Source organism: Sparus aurata, chromosome 7 (genome assembly GCF_900880675.1).
Source record: "Sparus aurata chromosome 7, fSpaAur1.1, whole genome shotgun sequence".
Lineage (NCBI taxonomy): Eukaryota > Metazoa > Chordata > Actinopteri > Spariformes > Sparidae > Sparus > Sparus aurata.
The window spans coordinates 17080784-17095226 of NC_044193.1; the positions used below are offsets into that span (position 1 = coordinate 17080784).

Below are 14443 nucleotides of genomic sequence, written 5' to 3' on the forward strand. Positions count from 1 at the left end.
AAGAAGGATGCGTAAACTTTATACCAACAGGTATGAGAGAACGGGAAGGAAGGAGGATGTGAGGAAGGATGGCGAGAACCAAAACAGATAAAGACGTGAGAGAAAAAGAATGAGTGAGCTGTGAGAGGGAAAGCCAGAAAAGCTGGGACTGGGTGAGGGGAAAAGAAAATAAGAAAGAAGTTTGGAAAAAGTTATAACAGGGAAGAGCAGGAGGGAGGGGGAAAAAAGAGAGAGAGAAAAAGAGAGAGAGCTCTTGTTCCTGCAGTTTTGAAGAGCTTCCAGACTTCTACAGTGATTCCAGGCTATGCCATATGATTTAAATCACCAGAACTCTACTATAAAGAGCTCCTCTGTTCCTGCTGCCAGCCTAGCACAGCAGCCTGCCTCTCTGCCTCTTTCCCCCAGGACCAGAGGCCCAGACACGGGGTCCAGAGCATGAAGAAGAGGGGGAGGGAGGGGGGTTGATGGGGGTAGAGGGTAGGGAAAATGAGATCCACTGATTGCTAACTGCTGCTGTCACTTCCAACTATCTTCTCTTGAGGTCAGGCTCCCATCCCACAGAGTCATTTTGGCTCTAACCTCCCGCTGCCCGGCTCGTCACTTTGACTCCACACAGTAGGCACAGACAAGTCAGGCTCAAGTGTGGACAAGGCTGCAGTTATGCCCCACTGTTGTCTGTTAATACAAGGGGGAGAAAAAAAAAATCCTGGTAAAGCCTTCCCCATTTTCTTTTTCATGTTTTCTTTTTGCCTTTCGCTTCCCTAGCGTGATTTCATGAGTGGGTGGTGTGATCAGCTTGTTTTTTGAAATGTGGCTTTGAAAAAGAGCAGAGCCAAGGAATTTGGAACTGCTGTGGCTTGTGAATCTGGGAGAAAAGACAGGGAAAAAATCTTGGTAATGAATTCGGAATAAACAAAGAAATGAGGAGGGGGGGGGGGGGGGGGTCTATAAGGCCGAATCGGTGAACTGCTGAACTGAGCAAAAAAACGCACAGTGGAACAGTGACAGGGTCTGGGCACTGGGGGGCACTCAGAGGTGGCGCTGTGCCCAGGAAAAAAGAGGTAGAGCTTTCCAAGACGCACACAGTCTGAAAACACATACACATGCAATCAAGCACTGAAAAAAAAAAAAAAAACTACACGTGTGAGAGCACCCACTAACACACACACACACACACACACACACACACACACACACACACACACACACACACACACACACACACACCCCTCTCACCCCTCGCCTTTTCCAGGGCTCTGGCTCCCTCCCTGCCTCTCTTTCTGGCTCTTTCTCTTTCAACAGAGCCAGTTAATTACACCCTACTGCTGCAGGCAGCTTCAAACCACCACTAATTTAGAGTTCCATTACAGTAAACTGTTCCACATGTGCTTCCAGGGCCCAGGCAGGCTCGGGTGGCCACGTTTCAGGAAGGAGCAGCCGCCGATAGGCACCCACCCCCATCCTGCCAACACAGCCATACTGCCATCTTTCTTTTTCTTTCCTCCTGTCTGTCCGTGCTTCTCGCTGTCTGTCATTCCCCCTTTTTCACTCTATCCTTCTCCCAAACTACCTTTGATTTTCCTTCCCTTTTTTCCGACCAGCCCCACATCTCCTCTCTATAATCATGTCCTTATAACCAATCCTCTCCTTCGCCTAAAGCCCCCCCCCCCCCTCATCTAACTGCTTATACAACTTGTACCATGACCCTGTGCAGCGGTTCCACTGTGTGGCTTACACACAAAAACATCACTAAAGATTTCACAGTGGGCCTAATGGGAGAAGAGGTACAGACTGGAAAAACAAAACTGCCAGCAACGCTCATAATGTGCGTGTGCATGTGTGTTACGAGTATGTACTTGGCCAGCGTTTAGCCTGTTTGGGTATCTGCCTCATGAACTCAAACCAGGCCCCATAAAGGCAGCGCAATCTGTCTGCGAGCGCTGAGAGAAGAGAGAGGAGTAAAAAAGAGATGTGTGAGAAAAAGAAGGAGAGAGTAGTACGCATGTTACTTTTGTATTCCCTTGAGAGGACACAAAAATTAAGTCTTAAGTGAGTTTCAAGACGCCCAGCCCAAGTGAAGAATCCTATATGAGCACAATATGCTGCAGTTCCTCTGTTATTTTGCACATGTCATGAAACTACGAAAGAAAGAACAAAAGCAGACTGAGAGAGACTCACAGCCTTTTAAAATAGAACCCTGTAACTTTACTCTCCCCAAACACAATAATGAATTAATAAAAGAGTTGGCGCCAGCGTTTTTTAATGAGTCACATCAGCCCAGCAGCTTTTTACAGAGCCATTTATGTTTTATGTTGGGTCCTGTGGTAGGCTCACTTCGCCAGCCCGTCTGGGGCTATAAGGGGATAAGGGGAATTTGGAGTGACCTCATCCCCTGTTAGCCAGGGCCAAATGGGCATGGAGGGCCTCCCCACTTCCCCTGAGCCTGGGGGGCACACAGGAGGCAGCAGGCGGCCAGGCAGGCGAGGAGCACCAGGGCCAGCGATGGGTGGGTTCACGGCTGTCGCTGCCGCTGCTGCTGGGACTTTCCATCATTCCCTAAGAGGTGCACTGTAGCAGTTTAAATTTACTTTGGTTGTTTCTGTAAATAGTGGCGTGTCAGACCTCACAGCAGTTTGTCATGTTAAAGCCGGCTCATTGGTTACACTCGAGATAATCCCTTGATTTTATCGGCACAAAACAGTGTGTTGCAAATGAAATGGAATCAATCAAGCCGACAATTTGGAGACAGCGCTACAAGATGAGGCACGCTTCGAGAGAAGGGGATTCTCTTGTTTGCTGAGGAGATTTTCAGCAAGAAAACAGAGCAGAGGACAGAGTGAGCGTAGTAAAGACAGAGAGAGAGAGAGAACAGTTCCCACAGATTGAATGTCTGTCAAACAAAGGGTATCAAATCCTCTGTGAGCAAAACAACAATTGTGCCTTAACCGTTGTGACGGAGCAAGGCCCCTCAGGCAATAAGAACTGCAGTCAAACAAAACAAATAAATCACGGCATCTCAGGAAGCTCTGCACCACACAACCAAGAAAGGCAGTGGGTTTTTTTTTTAGTCAGCACTAGAAACCACAGGTGATTACTCGGCGTATATGAGCAGAATTCTGGGTGCCATGGCTGCCCCGGGTTTGACGTTTCTTTCTAAAGTCGAAGAAAACACCAGAAATCTACACAACTGTGTGCACTGAGTTATAACTCTTTGTGTGTATTTGCATTGGAAGTCAAATCTTCTCACTCTTCTCACTGTCTGGGAACTACCTTTTGTTTCATATTTCACTTCTCATGGTTTTCTTTGGGTTTCCTGAAACCCCTAGAAGCAATTTTCAGACATTTCCTGAAAGGTAAACTAAAAATATGTGTCAATCAGACCAGGGCAGAGCAGCAAGTCAAGACCTCCGCTGGAAGGACTGAACTGTAAATTCACAGCCTGGAGATAAATGATCTGTACCATGTATCCTGGCAGAGAAAGCTTGGCAGAATCACAGAGTCCTCTCGCTGTTTTTTCCACCTCTGACTTGCCCACTCCTGTTCATTTTCTGACAGAAAACCAGGCATGTCTGCCGGGCACCGTCCTCAGATTGCCAACATCACAGAGTGATTTATGTCCAGTCACTTTGTAAAGGAAATGACTTGAAGCAGAGAGGGTTATGTTTAAGTTTTGGGTCGTGGGTGAAGTCATACTACCACAGCAGTTAAACAGCGATTTTACAGTCCATGTGTCCTAACTGAGTTGACAGACTGGCTTTTCCAACCGCTCCGAGCAAAATGAATATTTAGTGTCATCCTGGCTGCTTAACTCGCTCACAGAGAGACATTTAGCAACTGCTGGTGGATTCAGAGCTGTCAAAGACGAATTAAAATGTCCATATTGAAACTGGATCAGCGTTATCTGATCTTGTTGCTGGCGTCAGCAGTATTGTGGCAGTGAAAACAATATCCTCAACACTATTATCTGATGCAAAGCTGACAGCTCCCTGTCTTTCAACAAGTGGCTGGCTAATGGCTCTGAGAAAGACACCCAGTGACAGACGGTGCAAACAAACCTGCATTCCACCACCGCAAACTTGTTTGACATCTGCCTCACACAAACAAGTATTTGCTTACAGAAACAATGCAGAGTAGCACCTCTGTATAATCATTTGTCACTTAAAGAAGTATTGTTTTGCGACAGCTGCCGCTGGGGAGTGTCATTATGCAACCCTTGTTTTTCTATCTATAAATCATAAAAACATTAAGTCCCAAACCCTTTTTTTTCTGTTCTTTCTTTTCTTTGTTTAAAACGTAATGTCACAAAACAGGCTGTGTTGACTCGCAGTGGTGGAGAGAAGCATGGAAAGAGTGAGAGCTCGCAGTGAGACATAAAACACTTTGTGACATGATGAAGTCATCCTGACAGCTTGCTGTTTCCATGATGTGGTAGAGCTCTATGGAGTGCTCAACATGGAGACTCCAGCAGTGGGTCCAGCAAAACAAGAAAACACACCACAACAGGAAAAGGCAAAGACCGATGATGGCAAGACATTTTGAGAAATAAAGAGTGTCAGAGAGACAGGAAATAAAGCAATACAAGAAAGTTCCAAGATGGCGCCTCCTCTAGACGTTACAGTTGGTTCTACTAATACGTCTTGTTTTGTAATTACTGAGAGGATTACACAGGTGGCAGTGAAGGTGTTTCCCTCTATATAAAGAGAAGCATAATGGATGGGTTTCACCACCACCGCTTTTTAGCCCCGGGAGTCAATGGATCACTCAGACACAAGCAGGCCCAAACACACACACGGCAAGTACAACACGCAAAACGACACGCACGTCCACGCAAGCTGAACTTCGTGCCAAAAGATCTTTTAATGAGGGCTCGCTGGCAGCCTGAAAATGCAAATCCTCACAATCAGAGCGGCACACCTGCAAAAATAGACATAGGAAATGGTGTCCAGATAGTTTCCTTGTTAATTATAGTGTGGTAGCGGAGAGCCCCTCGATTCCCCTAAAACCACCTGTCTAACCCCTCCCAACTACTTCGCCTTAATTGCTATAGAAATTCCAGAAACAGACAGGTATCAACAACTCCCAGATTGACTGCTCAAAGTCATGTCACACAGAAGGATTTTGCAATACATAAGCTTTTATGAGTTAACTTTTGTTTCAGCAGATCCCACAGAAGATCAGATTTAACTACACCTGAAAAGATTTATCACATGACGCACCAGGTTTCGCAATTTTGAATAGAAAAAAAACAAAAAAACAATGTCCAATGGAAACTTTTTTAACACTTCTGTAACAACTTTGATGGTTTACAAAAGTAATGATTCTCACCGGTGAAATAGTAATCATTCATTGTTATAATTGTAATCGTTTTCTCCTGTTTTTTGTTTTGGATCCACACCAAACATGTCAACATGTGAGGCCTATATGACTGAAAATGTACCACTAATCTCACTGATTTAATAATATAAAATAAACTCTTTTGTGCTTTTGTTCCAAAGTAGTTACTTCCATGGACATATGGTACATTTTACCAGTATAATAAGCTGATGTGCACTGATAGATGATGCAGTACACGAACATCTGCTGCTTCATGTGTAAATATTTACGACAATACAAAAAAATGGGAGAGGGTTTTTGATGAGGCCGATAAAGCTGACATGCAGCGGCACATTTGGATCGTATAACAGCGAGCATAAATAATAATTGATTCCAAACGGTCCCTGAAGATGAGCGAAATGCAGTGACTGAACACCATGAAGGTAAAGCTGCTCTGTGTGGACGGCCTGTCCTCGACAAAGACCAATGGGCGGTGCTAGGATGGTGCAGTGGTATTACTCTGCCTCAAAGATTAGCCCCGTTTCTTCCACTCCAGATGTAACTGACTTAAACTGATTGACCAGATGACAGCGGAGGGCGACAAAGATATCGCTGGCCTTCGAGCTGACGTCCCTCACTGAGCCGTATGGGTGTTTTTTCAATTCACTTCAATCAAACTGTCCCTCACACTTATGTCAGGTCCGCCAGGGGATATAAGCAGTGGACAGCAGGTGCAGAATCAAGGCAGTCCAGCTGCAGCGGCTTGCCTACTGACCAATCACTGCTGGAGTAATAAACCAAAGCTCCGCTCTGACATCAGGCCCCTGATCTTCATCTGATATCCAAATCACACAACACTAAGCGCACTGTGTTACACATGGCTGTAACAAGTGGAACCTGTTAACCTAGCACATATGCCAGCATCAATAAATAATCTACACTGACACGCTGCTAACTACGGGAACACAATGAATAAACTTCCATGTAAACTAAGACCAGAGTTTCAGACACACCTCACTCCACAGGAATTAGCCTCGGCTGTGTAAAAAGGTGGAAAACAATGCTTCTCTTCTCCAAGTGCTCATATGTTGGTTATAAAAAAGAAACAGGTCAAGGACTGGTGACTCCTCTGGTGAATACACAGTCATACACATCAAACACATGCAAGCCATGTACACACTAACACACACACATATGCTAATAATAAAGAGCTCCACAGGCACTGGGTAACACTTGAAACACTCACTAATAAGCACATATGTGCACACAGGCACATGCAGACACACACACACACACACACACACACACACACACACACACACACACATGCTCGAGTCTGTTTTCATATAAACTCAGTGTCACTCTCACGTTATTAAAGCAGATAGAAACTAAAACACTGCACGCAAACAAACGTGTGTTCGGAGGTTTTAGTGTTTACACATGAAAATCTGCTCAGACTTCGGGGAAACAGTGATTAACTGTCTCAAAGCCTCTCAAGTGTTTTGCACACTTAGTCTCTGTCTTCAATTAAAACTGTCGACACAAAAAAATGCAGTCTCTCTCTTTCTTTCTTTCTTTCTTTCTTTCTTTCCCTGTGTTAACAGAGCTAGAGGAAGAAAAAAAGGAAGAAAAACAATGGCTAAAGTTACTGATTCCAAACTTTTCAAGTATGAATTACTCACCGGCTCTGGTGTGGATGAGGCAGACGGACAGATGGAGTAGCTGACGAAGCGGACTGATGAGCAGAGCTGGCCGGGGAAAAGCAGAAAAGATGTGTGTACGTTCATCAGAGTCCTTCTGACAGCAAAGACAGAGTAGCAGTGAGCCTCTCTCTCTCTCCCTCACTCCCCCTCTTCCACTCTCTCCTCCTCCTCTCTCAATCTCTACCTCTTAAAAATCACTCTTTCACTCCCCAAACACAGGCGCACACTCACTCTCTCACTCACTAAGAAATAATTATACTCTCTGATTCATAAAGCCTTTCTTTGTCACGTGACCCAACACTTCAAATATACAGCACATTTTTTCACAAGCCACAAAACGCCTGGAGGGAAGAAAAAGGCCCAGAGAGCTTAAGTTTCTGTTTTTAATTCTCTCTCCCTTCTTTGTCTCTCGGGTGAATTCTTTTTCTCTCCTTCATCTGCTTGGCTAAAGGGTCGGTTTACCTACAAACTGTTTGTGCATGTGGAAATGCAGAGCCATGTCGTGATCTCAGATCATTCCTGTTTAATCACTAAATTCAGTGTTTTAATAGAAGAGGATGTTTGAATATCCTGAACAACACAAATTTATAATGTTTTGATCCGACACAGATGCTGTTTTAATGGCAAGCCAATAAGTTAATTCTTCCAAGAAAGTCTAAAAAGTTTCACCGACTCATTTTTTTTTTCAGTGTGATCAAACCATTAAATAATCAAAAAGGAATTTTGTTCTACCTGCCCGCTCAGCACAGACATGTAGTGTATGTGCCGTCTTTGTGCAACTTGATTTGTTTTTGGCACCATGCTTTATTGCTCTTCATGTATCTGTGCCAATCTTCCATCGCAGTGATAGTAAACCACAATTTTTATCACCATTCCTGATGCTACCACTACTCTTACAACTTAATACTAAAGAAAAAAAGGAAGTATAAGGGCCCTTGTGAAAGTAATCAGGGAAGTTTTGGACACAGAGAGAAACGGCTCTCATTGAGTATAAATGAAAACCAGAATTTGGCTTCAAAAGCTGGAAAGCTAACATTTTTCAGGATACACAACATCTGTCCACATCCTGCCAAACATTATGCAGTTAGGAATATTTTTAAATCAAAATTTTTTTCAGGAAACAAAACCCTGCAGATTTCTGTACCTAAATAACTTCAAATAGAAACTAATGGTGGCATATCAGCTGCAGGGAAGTCCTGTGTGAGATGGCAGAACTGTGCAGCAGCGGCGGCAGCAGCAGCAGCAGCAGCAGCAGCGACAGATTTGGGTGTGCCCCTGAACGTGCCCCTCTCTCCATATGAGATCATGTGTTTCAGATCTGTGTTTATGTGTTTGTGGTTCTGGGCGTGTGCCCTGTTTTTCTGAATGTAATGTTTCTCAAGTTGTTTTGGTTGCGAGGAGCACCTCAAACCTCAGAACTGGGAGGGGGAGGCACACCTCAACGGGCACCTCAACGGGCACTTTGACCTCAGTGGAGGGGCACAGATAAACTACACTTTCTGAAGCAAGTGAAAGTCAAAGTAAATACATGCAGGCTTCTTTAACACTCAAATATAAAAACCTAATTAATGTCGGAGTCTAGTAAGTAAAGCAGTGAGCATTTGCCAAATAACCAACTTATACATGCACAACTTATCTTAAAACTCCATCTATAATGATGCTCTTTAGGCATATTGGCCATGCTTCACTTCATGTTCTCCCAAATCTCACAGTCTGCAAACCAACGCAGCACTTGGGTCCTTCCAGATACCTTCGCATTTAAGACTTGCTCTACCTGCTGCTTCCCACAGTAACTGGCCCGATGCGGGCAGAGATCTTATGCCCACATACACACACCCCAATATGTCTCGAGGGTAAAGTCAAGCCATCATAATAAGAAAAACTGTTGTACCCATCCTCGCTCTGGTTTGCTTCCGATCTTTACGGCCACATATGGTCCGCAGACGCCTACTGAAATGCTCTTTCATACGTTTTTCGATGTGGATTTGCTTGTACATAATCGGGCTGAATGAATGGATAAGCAGTGAGAGGCGCTGTTGCCTTTTAGAAGAAACCTTATATTCAGGAAGCGCAGATCTGAGCCAAACTGCAAAAAAGGACTTGGGCTGATCCTTATCTCGTTTACATTTGATTTATGTGTTGCTTATGAGGCCACTAAAGCTAATAGAAATCCCTTAACTGTTTACATAGCAGCACTAAATCAGCAATTGTGTAAAATGAAACAAGAAGGTAAACACAGCCGGAGGACGCTGCTGCAAAGACTAACTCCGTATCAGCTGTTCGAGTGACTGCAAAGTGTGAATTTCAAGCCATCAAGTGTGATGCTGTCAGGCTGACTGAGGCCATGCATTTGTGTCAGAATGTGCAGTCAAGTGCATGATGATGGTCGTGTGTGTGTGTGTGTGTGTGTCAGTGCGCGGGGCATGCTGTGGTCCTTATTAAATTATGGCAGTGAGCTTGAGCGAGGGGGTGTGTTGAGGCTTTGCGTATGCGCACGTCTGCACTTCTGAGTGTGTGTGAGTGTGCTCGTGCCTGTGTGCATGGATGAGTATGCGTAGGCAGTAGCAGCGAGGAGGTCAGAGGTTACTAGTGTTTGTGTTTCAGTGTCAGTGAAGTGTGCTTCAGGCAGAGATTTATGATCATTGTGTCTGGGAGGCTGCAGAGTGGGGGATAATGAAGATAGATCAGGGTGCTATCTCTCTCTCAGGGCACCACTGGAAACATGGCCTATGGCCCCCTCCGTTCTCGTGTCATTAACTTCAGCCTGTGACATCATAACGCACTGCCCTGACATCAATCCTAACACAGCGCGCTCTGACAAAAAGTCGAAACGCGCAGAGGCCATTCCTCACAGGAAGCCATCCGGCAAACACAGGCATTGTTCAGCCTGAAGCTTTCGCAGCTTCTCTGGGTGTGTTTATGAAGATATGAAATATTCATGGAAACATCGAACTCAGTCGTGTGTTTCCACTTTGGATTCAACGTATTTGCATTCACGGAGCCATGGAGTAGGGGCCTGGGGCTCGCTTGCAGAGGAAAGGCAGCAGAGGCAGAAAGGAAAGAGGAAAGGGGGGATGATGGAGGGAGAAAGAGAGGGAGGAAGTGAGGTTCGAGGGGTTAAAGAGAGATGGGGAGAGAGGGGGGAGAAAAGCAGGCCAGGGGTACAGGGAATGTGAGAGAAAGGGGTGTGAAAAAGAAAGGCAGAGGTAAAGAAACTGGAGGGTGTGATGGAGAGAGGAGAGAGGGGGTTGATGGGATTGGTGGTGGGGAGGTGGGGAGGGGTGCAGGGAGCTGGTGCCTGTGGCGGCAGGTTTTAATCAGTAACAAGATGCCTGCAATGAGATCACTATTTCCCCACGTTCAGATTGATGTCATGTGAAGTTGGGTGCCACACTGAGACAGACGGGGGACCGACGCACACACCCCACTCAAGAGTCATTTGCAGAAACACATTCATACGCACACACACACACAACACACAAATATACTCTCGCTCACACTCTCTTGGTTACAGACTTAAACACACATCCTGTGAAATGAAGGAGCTCATTCATCCCGCCTGGCAAAGTGTGCTCATTTAGAGTCCAACCGCCTTGAAGTAAAAACATACACGGAGGAATACTACTCGCAGGAAAATGAGCTACTCATGGCAATGGAGAAATGTATGTGTTAGGGACTGAAGGGCATATACCACTATGGTGCTCCTCTAACAAAAACAAATGAGCACAAAGCTTGGAACAGAGACGAGAGCCAAAAGCTTTTTTACTGCAGAAGAAACGAAGGGAAAAAAGAGAGAAGGGGGGGGGAGAGAGAAAATAAAAAGAGGAGTGTGCATATTTTGGGGTGCATTCAGAGGCCGTCCACACAGCTACCAGCGTGTGTGCCAGCACATGAGCGCTCTGCCTATTCCCAAACATGTGTGTCCAATGAAAGGTGAACGGCTCTCCTGTCTATACTTTCCTCAAAAATCAGCCATGATGTCACCGTGAACCCATCTTGAACCCACCTCTGTCAAAAAGCATTACTCCAGCCCTCCCTCTCCCTGCCTCATTTTCTGTTCCACCTCTCCCTCCTTCACGCTCCACTCCTGCCTCTCGAATTCTTCACTGAGCTCCCATTCTTTCTCCTCTTTTTCATATTTCCGTATTCTTCAACAATTCCCCTCTCCCATCCATGTCTCCTCTCTCTCTCTGTCTCTCTCTCTGAAGCACACATACTCTTCTTCTTCTCCGTTTTTTTTTTGTTTTTGGCAAGCGCGGTCTAATTGAATCACCAAAACACGCGGTCTTTTGCCAAAAATGCCAGGATGTTCTGATTATCGTAAACTTTGTTTAAGCTGTGTGGTTTTTTTGGGTTTTTTTTTTTTACAAAGAAAATGCTCTGAGTGCACGAGGGGGAAAAAAAGCCCCAAAAAATAAAAAAGCAGGAGAGAAAAAAAAAGAGGAATAGAGGGGGAGAATGCAAATGAAAGAGGGGAGAGGGAAAGAGAGAGAACACTGGGGAAGAGAGGGGTGGTGGGGGCAGCGAGAAGGCAGCCAGAGAGCCACATATGGAAGTGATTCTGTAATTACTGCAAATCTGTGAGCTCAAAAGGAAAGGTCTTCTTTTCCATGCCTCCTTCCCTGCACATAAAACTGCCCTTGTGAGAAAGCTGGGCACTAAATACTGAGCAGGAAACATGAAAAAAAACTAAGTTTTTATTTGCTTTTTGCCTTTTGGCAGGAGGGGTTGGTATATAAATATGTATGGTATATGTCTCGCACGCTGAGGTCTGCTTTTGCTATTTTTCTGCACAGAAGAAGAAGAAGAAGAAGAAGAAGAAGAAAGGGAAAAAAAACAATCTGCCAATCATGAGGCTAATTCCACACAGTCTACTCCTGGAAAATTTTCGGCATTCTTTGCTCATTTGCTTTGCTTTCATGAGCTTAATCAACCGTCCTGGAAGCTAATCTAAAACAAACTGGGAGGATCAGCCCTTGGAATAAACTAAAATCTCTCATCAGCCACACACCTTACTGGCATCCTCCACACAGAGCACACATTCAACAAGGTGTATGTGTGTGTGTGTGTGTGTCTGAGTGAGTGAGGGAGAGTGAGGGAGAGAGGGAGGGGGCGGTTATGGGATGGGTGACAGACGTACAGACAGACAAACAGACGGTGATGAAGACTGTCTTTTAAGCCTCGGGCGGATCAGTGCTTTGCAGGTGTGTATGTTGGCAGCGACTTCTGTTCTGCTCAGCCCCCCAAAACAGCCTCAGCAGCCTGTAATTATCTCGTGCCCTGCCATAACGTGTTCTCATGACGAGTGCGTGAGTCTTACACACACACGCATACAGTAAACACACCCGGACTGACGCTACGTTTATTCTTAGACACGTCCAATTAATCACGACAGGAGTTGATTTATGTAAAGGCACACAGTCCTACCTTCTTCTTCTTCTTCTTCTTCTTCTTCTCCTCCTTCTTTTTCTTCGCCTGGAAGCAGCCTCGGCTCCAAACGCGAGCGCGGTCCCACAGAAGTTTGAAAACCTTAATAGTGGATGACACGCCGAAGTTTTCCTGTGAAAGACACGAAAACAAAGTCATGGACAGTCTTCGGGTGGTAACTCCTCTGCGGTATGACAGCACAGCCGCTCGTTAAGATCACGCCATTTGGTCTCACGCCTCAGAGATCATTTCAGTCATTTGTCAGATTACCTTCGTTTGTTGCCAGTCCGACACCGTGTCCCGCAGCTCGGGCAGGGGCGTTGATGGGAGCTACCGTGCGTGACGATTTCTGGCGCGGTGACTCCCTCTAGTGACCTCGAGGAGGACTGCAGCACACTTCCTGTCAGTGAGGGTTTTGAGTTTTAAACATCATCAAAATAGTTTTCTAAAGGATCTACATTCACTATAGTTCACAACATAGACATCCACATACGACCAAACAAAAAAACAACAACCAATCTTTCTTTTCTACTTCAATAAGTAAGTCAACTTTGCCTGACCAAAGAGGAAACTCAGCAGTCGACGTTTTCTTCTTCTTCTTTTTGCCATAATAAAAAAACAAATACAAACATTTGTTCAGTGAAACGCTATCCAAAAGAGGTGAATAATAAAACAAAGTGATCCAAAAAGGGACATTATTCTTGTAAAATGTAAGAAGGTAGGAAGGAGAAAAAAAAGTCAAGCAATTAAATGTAGTTTCCTATCAATGAGGATAAGATGAGATGGAAAACAACAAAGAAACACTGAATGGGGCATTATGTCGTTTTAGAGAAGACCAAAAGACCAAAAACACCATAACCAATTTGCTCTCAGAAGAAAATAAGGTGGCAGGGTACGCCAAATATAAACAACGTAAAACAGTATGAATTTGTGTCGTTAAACCAAAACCTCTTACATTTTGCACCTTTAATAGAGAAATTAGATAAATTAAGTAAGTCAGTAAGTGTAATAATGTTACATGCCACGTGGTGTCTGTGATATGTATGGTTTGAGTATGATCTACTTTTTGAGCTTATCCATTTCAAAATGTCTCTATGGTGCCTCACATGAGTATTTAAGGAAATAAAAGTAATATCGATGAGTTAACGAGTCATTGATGTTATCAAATACCAGACAAACAGACTAAAAGAAAGGCTTATATAATAATACAAAGCACTATTTTATCACAGCTTTGTAATAAACACATTTCAGGTTTATTTTAACAAAATAATATTTTTATTGGGCTATTTAACACAGTTGATTTACCAATTTTATGTTAAACTCTACGTTATAATATCATACATTGTGTTAATTGTGCCTGTGTTAATATTTAATATTTAGGTCCTATTTGTAAAAAAAAGAAGAGATTTTTGAGTCTCACTCCCGATTCATCCAAAACTAATGCTCTGGGAGGGCGGCTGGCACAAAGCAGATGTTTTTTGCTTTTTTTTTTTACTAATAGGTCCTTTAAATATCACTCATTTGTGTTGACTTTAGACATCTAGGCAACATGTTATGTATCTTTTTATTGTTGAAAACTAGAACTTTTATCAAAATGTTGACATTTTATTTTCAAATGCTACATTTTTTTGTCTGCAATATAACTAATACAATAGATAGATAGATAGATAGATAGATAGATAGATAGATAGATAGATAGATAGATAGATAGATAATTATGTGCTCGTGTTATTTCCATGAATTGTCACTAAGGGGCGCTTTCCTCAAGCTGTGGCTGGTTGATCCTTCATGTTCAGATACATACAGAGGGCTACATGCAGAGAGCTTATTGCTGGTCAAGTGTTTCGGCACTTTATATACAAAAATATATTTTTTTTTAATCTGAAAAACTGAAATTTTACAACATCTACAAGCGCATAAAATGAGCTTAGCTTATTTTTTTCAAATGCAGAGAAATAGTCACACGTGCAGAAATAATTAAATATGTTTTTTTTTTTTTA

General features: G+C 43.9%; 1 protein-coding gene across 3 annotated transcripts in view; it reads right to left on the reverse strand.

Annotated features, from left to right (window-relative positions):
- The window catches only part of rarga (retinoic acid receptor gamma a), a 44185-nt gene extending 31354 nt beyond the window's left edge, over positions 1–12831 (reverse strand). The window contains exons 1-3 of one of the 3 annotated variants that reach the window (XM_030422431.1): positions 12714–12831; positions 12444–12575; positions 6996–7061 (exon numbers count right to left, since the gene is read on the reverse strand). The gene's annotated coding sequence lies outside the window, so the exon portion shown is untranslated. Of the gene's footprint in view, positions 1–6995; positions 7062–12443; positions 12677–12713 lie in introns of those variants that run through there. The other 2 variants (XM_030422433.1, XM_030422432.1) reach the window with 2 other exon arrangements.
- Between the last annotated feature and the right edge of the window lie 1612 nt (positions 12832–14443).